The sequence below is a fragment of the Camelina sativa genome, chromosome 9 (assembly GCF_030686135.1).
Source record: "Camelina sativa cultivar CO46 ecotype springtype chromosome 9, ASM3068613v1".
NCBI classification, from domain to species: Eukaryota; Viridiplantae; Streptophyta; class Magnoliopsida; order Brassicales; family Brassicaceae; genus Camelina; species Camelina sativa.
This window is the reverse complement of record NC_141888.1, coordinates 22,922,227-22,935,841: the sequence shown is the minus strand read 5'-3', so window position 1 is coordinate 22,935,841 and position 13,615 is coordinate 22,922,227. Positions and strand designations below refer to the sequence as shown.

Below are 13,615 nucleotides of genomic sequence, written 5' to 3'. Positions count from 1 at the left end.
ACGGTTACCAGAATTTTATTGGTACTAAACGAGATGCGCTCACCGGAGAGAGGGAACGAAGACGATGGTGAATGATATATGGTATTTTTATCGGTTTTGAATCTTTGTTTTCTCTCTTATTTTACACTTTTTATTGAGTCAAAGTGTGTTTTTGGAGTCTTTTAGTTCTTTATCGAGTCTTTACAGGTTTTAGGACACTTTGGAGGAAATTGGAGGAAAATAAGCTATTATGGATACACACAAGCATATGAGATGAATGTTGGTTCACGTGAATACCCGCCTACCAGAGGAACCCGCCTGGCTAAGAAACAAAGTCTAACCCGACAACTTTCACGTTAAAACCCGCCTATCTGAGGAACCCGCCTGGCTGAGAAGCGAAGTCTGAACCGACAAGTTTCACGTTAAAACCTGCCTACCTAAGATACCCGCCTGGCTGAGAAATGTCTTAACCAGGCCGTTACCTTTTTTTTACCCTATTTGGAGAGCTTTATAAATACCTTTTATTTGCTGGGAGAAAAACCCTAAGTTTTATTCTAAGTTTTATTCTACGCTTTCTTTCTGCTACCTGAGACTTTTTGTAAGCCACTCTTTTGGGATTCTAGAGATTGATCCTCATTGACAATTTGGAGAAGATTTCTAAACCCTTTCTTATTATTTCTGCAATTTAATCATGTTTTCTTCATCTATGATTTTTTATTTCTCTTTTGCTATGTGTGAGTAGTTCTCCAATTGGGTTTTAGGGTTCCAATTAGGAGATTCAATGAATTGATGTTTTAATTATTGTTTGGAGTTCTTAATCCTTAGGTTCTTTGATTCACATGATCTTAATGCTAAAATAGGACTGATCACCTTGTTTTAGACTCTAGGTTTTTCTATGCATAAAAAGTGTTCGATAGAATGCCTGAATGAGTGTGAATTGAGCAATGTATTTCTAGCATGCGAAAGTTGATGTTGGGACGCATTGTGAACTTAATGAACTTGATTGTAATGCAATTTTGGCTAGGAGGTTGCAAATGAAAGTTTAGCAAACTAGTAGTCAAGTTTAGTTTCTAATGCATTGAAAGAGGGTTAGTCTGTTATTGTGTTCATGTTCTAGAATGGTTCTTAATTATTGAATTCCATATTTCATTTTCTCATTAGTCATTGATCTCTGAAATACCCAATGACCCAATGTTTTAATCTTATAAGCTAATCAATTTTATTTCTTGCATCTTTATTTACAATTCTGAAACCAAACAAACTATCTTTCGTTCGCTTTAGCTATTTACGACTCTCGCAAATCTTTAGTGTACCATTGGTCCTTGTTGATTCGACCCCGTATATACTGCCTTCGGTTAAGTGTATCGGGTAATTACTCGAGCAATCAAGTTGGCGCCGTTGACCAATTGTGTTACCTAGAGATTTAGGATTAGTTTATAGTCTAGAGCATTTTTATCACAGTTGTTAACTAAAGCTTTTTCTCTCTTTTGGTGTTTTCAGGTGTATGACCCGCAGTGCAGGCTCTTCACACCTAGAACAATATCACAAAGACTTGGGAAAGTTTGAGAGAGAGAATAGGAGAAAGAAAAGACTTGCTGAAATGGCTGATGGTTTAGCTGGTCTAAATGTTGGCAATGTAGATGATGAAAATCACGAAGATGAACATTATGGAGAGTTTGAGGATCCCCCTCCTGCTGGGAACGTTAATCCTCCTGCTGGTGGAGAGGCTGCCCGTGCAGCTGTGCAAAGAGAAGCTGTGCGCCGCGAAGCTGCCCGTTTAGCTGCTTTTAATCAAAGACCAGCAAATGTTCGACAGACTTTGAGAGAACATGATGCTCCCAACGCTGAGATGTACCGCAGAGGTGTCTAACATCCTCCCATTGCCAGAAATAATTTTGAGATCAAACCGGCACTGTTGGGTTTAGTGAAGCAAAATCAGTTTCATGGTCTACCGTCAGAGAACCCAGTTTATCATTTGGAGTACTTTGAGGATATATGTGGCACGACGCGAATGAATGGGGTACCTGATGATGCTGTCAAATGCAGGTTGTTCTCATTTTCTCTAAGTGATAAAGCTCATCGCTGGTTTAAGTCATTGAAGGGAGATACCATTCGAACGTGGGATGAGTATAAAGCTGCGTTCTTGGGACAATATTTTACTCAAGCAAGGACTACTCTTCTTAGGAATAAGATTTCAAGCTTCCAGCAACATGCTATTGAGTCATTCCATGAGGCTTGGGAAAGGTTTAAAGACTATAAGAGAGAATGTCCTCACCATGGATTCACACCAGAATCATTCATCAACACGTTCTACAGAGCGGTTGATGAGAGGTATAAGATGGCCCTGGATACAGCTAGTAATGGGGACTTCATGACCAAAACAGAAGGAGAAGCTGAGATTTTGATTGAGAACCTAGCTACTAGCAACAGTAACCATTGTGTTGACTATGATAGGACAGTGAGAAGTAATGGAGGAGGAGAATCAAAACAGATTGCTGAGTTGACTGCAAAAGTGGAGGAGCTTTTGATAAGAGATCAGAGGAGTTTGAATTTCTGTGATGATACTGGTGATGGTAAGGTTTATCAGGAAGGTGCTGGAGATGGTTCTGAGGAACTACAAGCTGAGCTGAATTACGTGAACCAAGGATATCAGAACAATGGTTTCAACCAGGGCTACAAGAATCACCCCAACCTCTCTTACCGGAGCACTAATGTTGAGAACCCACAGGATCAGGTATATCCACCACAACAGTTTCAACAAAAGCAGTTTATACCAGGGCAAGGAAACTACAATAAGCCATTTGTGCCTCAGGGACAAGGACAGGGAAATGGATATAGTCAAGGAGGTTTTCAGCAAAAACCCCAGTTTAACAACTTCTAGGGAAGTTACCAAGCACCCGTTCAAGCTCCTTTGAGCAACACTTCTACGTCTTTTTCAGGGGATAATGAAATGAAGTTGATGATGCAGCAGATTCTTCAAGGTCAGGTGAAGAATGCTGCTGAAATCAATGTTAAGGTTGATAGCATGTATCGGGATCTCAATGGGAAGTTCACAACACTATCTTCACATGTTAAAACTCTTGAGAACCACGTAGCTCAGATTTCTTCTGCCTCTACGCGACCATCAGGTGTTTTACCAGGGAAAAGTGAACCCAAAAATAAAGAGCATTGTTATGCTGTTATGATTCAAGAAGAACCTGGAGAAGTTGTTGAGAGAGGTCATCAAGAAGCTGCAAATGAGAGTATTATTTCTGAGAAGGAAGTTCTTGTTGTTGATTTTGCTGTAGATGATGAGATTGTAGGAGATGATGAGCCACCATACGTTGCACCACCACCATATGTTCCTAAGCTCCCATTTCCAGGTCGTCTAGCGGAAGCTAAAATGCAGGCTGAAAAGGCGAAAGCTCGCTTTGATGAAGTTATGAAAGAGTTTCACATCAAACTCCCATTCCTAGAGTCAATAAAGAATACAAAAACATACAAGAAATGTTTGAAGGATGTCTTGTCTTACAAGAAAAGCACTGAAGAAGGGGTCATGATGATTTCAATTGGGAAGGCATATGTGCATTTTGAGAAGCAAGAAAAATATCAAAGGAACAAGGAGAAAATCCTTGCAATGGCACACTTGAAAGAAGAGGTAGAGATGGTTAGTTCTGAGTGCAATGCTATCATCCCGACTGAGATTCCTAAGAAGCTTGGAGATCCAGGGAGTTTTGTACTAACTTGCCAAATTGGGAGATTCATGTTTGAGAGATGTTTATGTGACTTGGGAGCTAGTGTCAATTTGATGCCGCTTTCTGTGTCAGAGCGTTTGGGAATCACCAATTTCAAACCGTCAAGGATCTCCTTAGTGCTTGCTGATCGTTCTGTGCGATCTCCAGTTGGGTTGGTGGAGGATGTGCATGTTAGAGTTGGGAACTTCTACATCCCAACTGACTTCACAGTTTTGGAGCTTGATAAAGAACCACATGATCCTCTCATTCTTGGTCGCCCATTCTTACATACCGTTGGGGCTATGATTGATGTAAAAAAACAGCAAATTCACTTGCAGATTGGTGACCATACTCAGGAGTTTGACATGAGAAGGTTGCTGAAAAAAACCTACTATTGGAGGACAAGCCTTTTCAATTGAAACCATTGATGATCCTAGGGATAAGTATGCGAAGACATGCATTGATTGGAGTGAGGTCAAGGAAGTCCTGGATGGAGACCTTCAAATTCCAGTAAAAAAGGTTAGTGCTACTTCCAAGGTGAAGCCCAAATGGATCAAGGAAAATCCTTATGTAACCTTGACACCTATGAAGTGTGTTGGAGATACCATAGAGTATAAGGTGCAATGTAAGAGAACCTCAAAACCTTTTTCAAAAGCTAGGAGTATTCTAACTTCAAAATTGAAAGAAAAAGGTCGAAAAGCTGTGAAAGGGGTTATGAGTAGAGTTCTGAAGCTAAAGATGAATGATTGGGGACCTTGTTTTGGAGCAAGTCCTTGTGCTCATACTCATTAGTTCACAAGAATCCGGTCAAGCTAGTGACATGAAACAAGCGCTTTGTGGGAGGCAACCCACCAGGTATTTCACTTTTTACTAATTCTTTTTCTTTTAAATTTCTTTTGAGTCTGTTTGACCTCTTTTCTTGGATTTGTTTTCACACTGAGACGGTGTGAAGCGAGTCTGGGGGAGGGTGTCATATGTCTACTAATTTTTTTTTTGCTTTGGTTGTTTTCTTTTGTTGCTTTCTTTTGAGTCAGTCAATTTGTTTTATCGAGTCAAAAGTGTGTTTTATTGAGTCAAAATGCTGGTTGAGAATTTTGAGCTTTTCTTAGGGAATTGCACCATGCTTGATTCATTTCCTTGGGACCATTTAGCATTGTTTAAGGATGACTTGGAAGTTTAGAAAAAAATCATGACTTGATCACTTCAATAATTCCTGTCACTTTGAAATTTGGATGATTTGAGCTTGACCTTGCTTATTTGGACTTAATATGAACTTATTATATCTCACTTAGGGGGTTGAGAATCATGTAATGGATCATACATTCAGAGTTTAGTTTACACCATTTTTACCACTCTTTGTAAATTCTGAATGGCTAGACTCGTCTTTAGTCTAGTACCACACCTTTACCCATATCCTTGCTTCATACCACTCGCATTCTTGAGCATCATCATCATGTGCATTTATGTGCAAAAAATACGGAGTATACAGACCGACATAGCTTTCCTCTAGTTAGGATTGTCATTGTAGTTTGTTTGGGTTATTGATATTGAGTTTTTGTGGTTGTGTGGTTATGTTCATAAGCATGTGTTGAGTTTCCATGATTTAGTTCTTTTGATGCAATTTTGTGAGACGAGAATCGGTTCTACTCCCCCAGATAGAAAAGAAATGAAAAAAAAAAGAAGAAGAAAATGGGAAAGGAGTAAGAATGGAACCGGAAAAGTCAGAGTGCTCTTATTTATTTATCAAAAGCATCTAGAACAATAATGATTTGTTTGGGGTTTAGCGTTGGTTGGTTTGATCCGAGTTAGAGGGAATCTGTGTACCTCCTAATTGGTCTGTGTCTCACTGTGATTTTGCATAATGATTTGCATCCGTTCGGATTGCTGCAAACCTTAAACACTTGAGCCACCTTGAAATTTTCCTTACACCTAGACCATAATGTGTTCGATATCCCCTTTGTGAGAGTGCACACATTTACTAATGAATGTTAAAAGGTTAAGCTATCTGAGTCTGAAAGTATTTGTGATCATAGGATTTATGAAGCTGCTACGGTCATGGCAAAGTACGATTTAGTACGGTTTGATATGAGCTTTGTGATAGTGGTTTGCAGGCAATTGTTAGATAGCATGATCCCAGAAGAATATGTGAATTCTCGCGTTTTCAAACCTATTTCCTTGGCAAAGGTTTTTGTTTTGCTTGAGGGCAAGCAAAGATCTAAGTCGGGGGAAGTTGATATATGGTGTTTTTATCGGTTTTGAATCTTTGTTTTCTCTCTTATTTTACACTTTTTATTGAGTCAAAGTGTGTTTTTGGAGTCTTTTAGTTCTTTATCGAGTCTTTACAGGTTTTAGGACACTTTGGAGGAAATGGGAGGAAAATAAGCTATTCTGGATACAAACAAGCATATGAGATGAATGTTGGTTCACGTGAATACCCGCGTACCAGAGGAACCCGCCTGGTTAAGAAACAAAGTCTAACCCGACAACTTTCACGTTAAAACCCGCCTATCTGAGGAACCCGCCTGGCTGAGAAGCGAAGCCTGAACCGGCAAGTTTCACGTCAAAACCTGCCTACCTAAGATACCCGCCTGGCTGAGAAATGTCTTAACCAGGCCGTTACCTTTTTTTACCCTATTTGGAGAGCTTTATAAATACCTTTTATTTGCTGGGAGAAAAACCCTAAGTTTTATTCTAAGTTTTATTCTACGCTTTCTTTCTGCTACCTGAGACTTTTTGTAAGCCACTCTTTTGGGATTCTAGAGATTGATCCTCATTGACAATTTGGAGAAGATTTCTAAACCCTTTCTTATTATTTCTGCAATTTAATCATGTTTTCTTCATCTATGATTTTTTATTTCTCTTTTGCTATGTGTGAGTAGTTCTCCAATTGGGTTTTAGGGTTCCAATTAGGAGATTCAATGAATTGATGTTTTAATTATTGTTTGGAGTTCTTAATCCTTAGGTTCTTTGATTCACATGATCTTAATGCTAAAATAGGACTGATCACCTTGTTTTAGACTCTAGGTTTTTCTATGCATCAAAAGTGTTTGATAGAATGCCTGAATGAGTGTGAATTGAGCAATGTATTTCTAGCCTACGAAAGTTGATGTTGGGACGCATTGTGAACTTAATGAACTTGATTGTAATGCAAATTTGGCTAGGAGGTTGCAAATGAAAGTTTAGCAAACTAGTAGTCAAGTTTAGTTTCTAATGCCTTGAAAGAGGGTTAGTCTGTTATTGTGTTCATGTTCTAGAATGGTTCTTAATTATTGAATTCCATATTTCATTTTCTCATTAGTCATTGATCTCTGAAATACCCAATGACCCAATGTTTTAATCTTATAAGCTAATCAGTTTTATTTCTTGCATCTTTATTTACAATTCTGAAACCAAACAAACTATCTTTCGTTCGCTTTAGCTATTTACGACTCTCGCAAATCTTTAGTGTACCATTGGTACTTGTGGATTCGACCCCGTATATACTGCCTTGCGGTTAAGTGTATCGGGTAATTACTCGAGCAATCAGTGAAGTTGTGTACCGGGAATCAAGGAGGAAGACGAACTAACTAAGGAAGATTCTAAGTCCGAAGAACCAACGGCGAGAAGGGATAAAGTTGTGGAAGTGATTGACTTAGTGTCAAGTGATGATGAAGGCATTCCAACTTTGGTGGTGGAGACAAGAGATGAGCAAGACCCGAAACCAAGAGACCGCGATCAAGAAGCTGATGCGAGTACGGATTTTATGGAGGACGCGAGATTGAGGCCTAGCGCAAGTCGTGTAGTGAGAGAACAAGGAGAACCAAGTCAAATTGCGAGCAATCAAGGACACCAAGACCAAGTTGTACCAGACCCTGTGGAGTCGAACCAGATAGTGCTGAGACGCAATAGCCCCATTCGAGTTGTGCCATTACAGATGGTGTTACCGGGGGAAGAGGAGGAATCGATGGACCGAGACTTGGAGATGCTCGCTAAGATGTATGAGTTAAGAAGTCAGAACCGAGAGCAACTAAGGTTGGAGATTGGAGAAAGTACTTCGAGTTTGAAAAGATCGAGAGAGTACTACCAAGGGTTGTAGGAGAAAGGGGAGTTAGAGGTGAACTCCATGTCCTTTCAGCCGAGAGGCAGGCTGAGAGTGCGAGCCACTGCCAGGAAGAGGGTGGTTTACCCGAATCAAGTTCACATGAGAAACACGCCCTACTGCGAACTGTGCGAAGGCGTCGGACATTGGACGAAGAACTTCTGGAGGACGGCGTTAAGACGCATGTGCGACCCGACGAACCAGGATTGTGAGTGGTGCGGAATGCGAGGGCACTTTGTTTATCGCTGCCCAAACCCTGACCGTATGAGATATTGGAGGCGGTGCGAAGCATGTGGAGAACCAGGGCATCCGAACAACCATTGCTGGAGGACAAGACCACAACACTTTGCGGACCCGGAACAAGTTATGTGTACGGTGTGTGGAGAGCTGGGACACTTAGGCGACCACTGTTGGAGAGCGAGACCAGAGCGAATGATATTCCCAAAACAAAGTAGGTGTACCGAGTGTGGTGATAGTGGACACTTTCCTCCTAACTGTCCATATCAGATTGTGCGCGAGAATTTGAACCCAATCAATCGACGTGAGGAGATGGGAGAGAATCCGATAGGACGAGTCGAACGAGTGGAAGAGAACCCGATAAACCAAGCTGTAACCTCGACGTCTGCTGCCTCTACCTCAACCGAGTCTCCCGCTGAACCGCCACCTGATGAGCCAGTTAGGGAGTGCATATGCTTTTGCGAAGCATGTACTAGGCTCAGGAACCAGTAGAACTCTTGGGGAGTAAGGGAAGGTTGTTTTCTTTTTGGGTGTAAGTGTAAGGGTTGGATAGTATTCTTTTTGTTGTCATTTCAAGACCTAACCCGTATTGTTTAGTCTAGGATCCGAACCCTTAGAATTATCGGCTAGGTTGGTGTAGAACTTTTGTAGCTTTTCCATCGGTTTGTAAAAGTACCTTATGTTCTTTAGCCGTATTTCTCGTTGTACTATTTAACTGCTTGCTAATCTTTGCTTGTTTTCATTACTTGGTGTGATTGTTGCTTGAGTTCTATAGGTTTGCATAGATAATTATATTGCATAATTACCTTGCATTATTTAACGCGGTCGATGAAGACTCACATAAGTCACCAAAAAGCGCGATCAGACAGAAGAGAAGAAGCTCAAGAAAGAACAAGAGAGTTCGACCAAGATAAGAACAGCCAGTTCAGGTGATTAATTAAAAGAAGGAGGAGTGAAAAGAAGAGGAATGATGAAGAAGGTTGAGGCAAACTCAAAGGAACCGAAAGAATAGTGCAAATCAATCGACAATAACAAACAAATAAAAAGGGTCAAAGTAAACATGACCAAGAAAGTGCGAGAGAAAAAGTACGTAGTCCAAGGAGTAGGACAAAGAGGGTGCAAGAAAATAACGAACAGCAACGGCGAAGCCCTAATATGTTAAAGAGGCGAAAACCAGCCAAAGAAATTGAAAGGAGATAAGATCCTAAGGCATGTACGGATAAAGAAGTAGGTGAATCGAAGAAGCATCGTGTTAAGGTCAATAAAAGAGAAAATACAAGTCGTATGTTGAAGTATATCAAGGTGAAGTGAGTTAAGCTATAAACGGAAGGAGGAGAGAAGAGTCAGGAACAAGCTGAAGAAAGAGAAGCATTGACTCAAGGAAGTTGATGGTGGTCAAGCCATGGTGCAACAAGGCAAAAATCTCAATGTATGGAGAACCTAAAGATTAAGACGAGCCAAGTGATTGCTGGAGATGCAGAAGCTTTCCAAGAAGCAACCGCAAACGGAGTCCGAGTGTTTAAAATTAAACGGTGGTATGAATGTGGAGTGAAATGTTGGAGAAGAAACAGCCAAAGGAAGGAGGATTTTGGCAAAGATATTAACATGATAGTAATTACAAGGCAACGACATATGTGCCAGGAGTATAAGCATCACCAGAAGAAGAAGGAGACGTGAGAATTCGGGGACGAATTCTTATAAGGGGGGGGAGAATGTAATGGCCCTCACCAAGAGTAAAAATCCCAAAATAAAAGATCAAGGAAATGGACCAGAAAAGACTTAAAAAGAAAGAAGATGTAAAACAAAGAAGAACGACCAGAAGAAGTCCGAGGAAAAAGTCAGGAGTTGAAAAATGACCAAACCAAGACGGAGTGACCGGGAGTACGGCCAGGACCCTAAGAATGATCGAGGAGTCGAGAAAAGTTATCGAGAAAATTTACCAAGAGAACCGTTAACGATCGACCAATGGTCGAGAGGAGTGCTCGATCGTGACGCGCAAAGCCGAGAGGACCGATAACCATTGACCGAACGATCGAGGAACTGGTCCGAGTGAGTCGAGGAATGCCAGAGGGAACGTCAAAGGTGCTGGACGAAGGATTGAATATTTTTGGGAAATTTCTTATTTCCTAAAAATTTCGACCAATCAGAATTAAGATAAGTGGAAGATTATTTTAATCAAGGAGAAATTAGTGGAGGAATTTAAAAATTCAAGGAGATTAAGAGAGATAGTGGAGGATTAGCTTAATTAAGGAGATTAATGAAGAAGTGGTGTTCAAGGTGGCCAAGTCTCACTAATTTTTGCCAAGAGTCTTAAGAGAAAGAAGAGGGCAACATTGAGACAAGTCTTGTGCATCTTTGCCTTACAAAATCTTGTGGCAATTAAGTAACATGCACTAATAAGAGGATTTTCATGCACTAATGAAGAAGAAATAGTGGACTAATTGTCAAGACGCTATTGGGGAGTGAGGAGCACGCTGCACATGCAAGAAGGGAGGAAGACACATGTCGATTTGCACTAAGGGAAGCAAGAGAGAATCCGAGCTTATAAATAGGGGGAGTGAGACTCACTACCCAAGTTTCTCATTTCTCTCATTTCTCTAAAAACTCAAACACTTAAGCCTTGCTTTCTCTCAAAGACAAGAGAGGAACAAGAGAGATTGTCGAGAGAGAAATCATCGAGTAAAAGAAGGAGTTTCCGTCGAAGTAATCATAGACGAAGGAGCGGAGTTGTTATCGAGTGATCATCGAGAAAACCCGGAGTTAGTGTCGAAATCAAGCTGTCGAAGAAAAAGGAGTTTCTATCGAAGAGATCTTTGGGAGAGAAACGCGGTTGGATCGAGTAAGTCGAGAACGAGAACGGTCGAAGGAGCGGAGGACTGTCGACGCAAAGACCGTCTGATCGTGTGGTGCAGTGAGTCTGTGTAATCATCGTCGATACGCGAAAGGTGAGTCTGCGGTAATGCATGTAGGATAGATGCATGTAGTTTTGGTTTAAATTGATTGCATGCCTAGTATGGTAGGATTCATCTTAGTGAAATGTTTAAATGCACATCTAACTTGAATCACCATGCATGTTGAATTCGGTTGCATTTTAAGTAAATTGGGACTTAAAAATTTGGTTGGAATTGCATGCTACAATGAACCTAGTTTTACTTGAATATTTTCTTGTTAAAATCCGGTTGCATGCATGATAGATGATTAAATAATTTGCATTGTTTTGCATAATTTTAATCGAGGTTAGAACATGCTTAAATTAACCTTAAGGATTTAAATGAGTAAATCGGTTAGGTTGCATGTTAATTTGGACTTAGGATTTAAATGGGTAAATCTTATTTGGTTGCATGCGTATTAGGACTTGTTGCATAATCTTTGCTTAAGTTGCTTATATTGTTGCATGCATGTAGAATAATCATAAGTTGCTTGATTTATATACTTGCTCCTTGTTTGATTATTGCATGGTTATTTCTCGCTTGATTTCATGCTTGTATGCTTGATTAATCGTTGCTTGAATTATCCTTGTGTGTTTTATTTTAGCCTAGTCTCTTGAATTCGTTTCTTGAGTCCGAAGCTAGAGTAGTGTGTCGATACTTCTGTTTCCAAAAGCGTATGTCTCGCGAGAGTTCTCAACGACCACTCGCGCAAGACAATGTTACGACTGGCTAGCTACCGGTGTAACCGCTATATGACGATGTAGCTAAAGGTGGGATCATGCCGGAGAACTTTGTGGTCTCGGCATGGGGAAGGATTGGAACGGAACAGAATATCGAAGGGCCCTAGGTGTAAAGAGTTTAGAGTATTCAAGCGTCACTTGTTTATGTCTAGTCGTCTTTGCATGTTGCGTGTTGTCTAAGAGTCTACGGTATTTCAAGTATTCTTGTCATATTCTAGACGTCTTAGTGAGTCGGGTAGGAGGTAAGAGTCTAAGGTGTCCAAGTAGTTCCTTGTTCCCTTAGGTCGCTTCTCTCTTATAATAGCAATTATTTTTTTAGATCGTTTCGAAGTAAGTCGTAGTGATCTAGTCTTTCTTGCGTGTTTGTTGTTTGATTGCTTCCGCTATAGCTTTTGTTGCGTTACTTTGATAACTTGTTAGTTTGTTTCACTTGCTTGTTTTCTTTGTCTGCTGGGGTAGTCGGGTTGGGAAATAGAATCCTGTCTAGGATAAAGGGGTACCCAGGCTCACTGAGTAATCTTAGATTACTCATGATAATATTTTGGCCTTGCAGGAGAGCTTAAGTGAGTCTAGAGCTGGAGCAAACTTTAGGGTGCCAGATAGGGTTTTCCTTGTGTTCCTTGTAAAACCCTATATTTTATAAATGGTTATGTATAAATTTTTCCGACTATCTTTACATATTACTTTAATGATTTGTTTATGATGAATTATTTTACTAAAGTAATATATACGGTTTTCAGGAAAACATGGCAAGTTGCAAATGATACTCAGCCTTGTCCGGGCTAACACAACGCACCAGGCCACGAGGGTTGCAAAGCCTAAGTAACCTCGGATGCGGGTGGAGTTGTGCCAGGGAGGACCGGTCGGGAAGTCTGCAGCTTCCCTCCCTCGACCGGATCACCTAGGTCAATTCCGCAAGTGGCGTCCCGTGGCTGTCTGATGGCCTTCGTGGTCTTAGGACGGTTCGGGGACATTACAGACTCTCCCTCAACTGGCGATGTCATCTTAACCTCGACTCAACCTCTCTTCAATGTCAACAATGCTAATGTCACGAAACTTAATGAAACCAACTACCTCATGTGGAGTCTGTAGATCCATGCCCTGATTGATGGCTATCAGCTTGCTGGTTATCTCAATGGATCTGCTCCTGCTCCTCCCCCCATAGTGAAAACGGCTAACTCTACGACTCCAAATCCAGACTTTGTCTTCTGGAAACGTCAAGACCATCTCCTCTACAGTGCCTTACTTGGCGCCATGTCTCCTTCTGTTCAACCTATAGTGTCACGTGCTCAAACTGTTGCTGAAGTTTGGGAGACTCTTGCTGACACCTTTGCCAAACCAAGCCGTGGCCATGTGAAACAGATCAAGAACCAAATCAAGGTATGGACAAAGGGTGGTAAATCTATTGATGAATATGTTCGTGGTCTTGTCCTTCGTTTTGATGAACTTGCAGTTCTTGGTAAACCGCTCGATCATGATGACCAAATTGAGAAGATCCTTGAGGGTCTTCCTGATGATTACAGACCGGTCATTGACCAGGTTGAAAGCAAAGATGCTCCTCCCACCATCACCGATGTGCATGAGAGACTCCGCAACCGTGAAGCTCACCTCCTTGCCGCTGCTGCTGTCCAACCCACTCCATTTCCTGCGTCTGCAAATATGGTTCAACACCGACATGCTCGCAACAACAACAACAACTCCAACAGGAACAACTCTCGGTCATTCTCCTCTCAGCAGCGACCCAACTATGGTAACTGGTCGAACAACTCACCTTCCACCAACAACACTTGATCCAGGCCATACCTTGGTAAATGTCAGATCTACAACACTCAAGGTCACAGTGCTCGTCGCTGTCCTCAGCTTCACTCTTTTCAATCTTCTCTGCAACGTCACGCTAGTCCCTTCACCCGTGGCAACCTCGTGCAAACATGGCGGTCC

The 13,615-nt window shown here is 41.2% G+C and overlaps 1 non-coding gene across 1 annotated transcript; it reads right to left on the bottom strand.

Annotated features, from left to right (window-relative positions):
• Positions 1–2,155: 2,155 nt before the first annotated feature.
• Positions 2,156–2,262, bottom strand: LOC147938567 (small nucleolar RNA R71). Its single transcript, XR_015567620.1, has one exon. It is a non-coding gene; the product is annotated as a small nucleolar RNA R71 (small nucleolar RNA).
• Between the last annotated feature and the right edge of the window lie 11,353 nt (positions 2,263–13,615).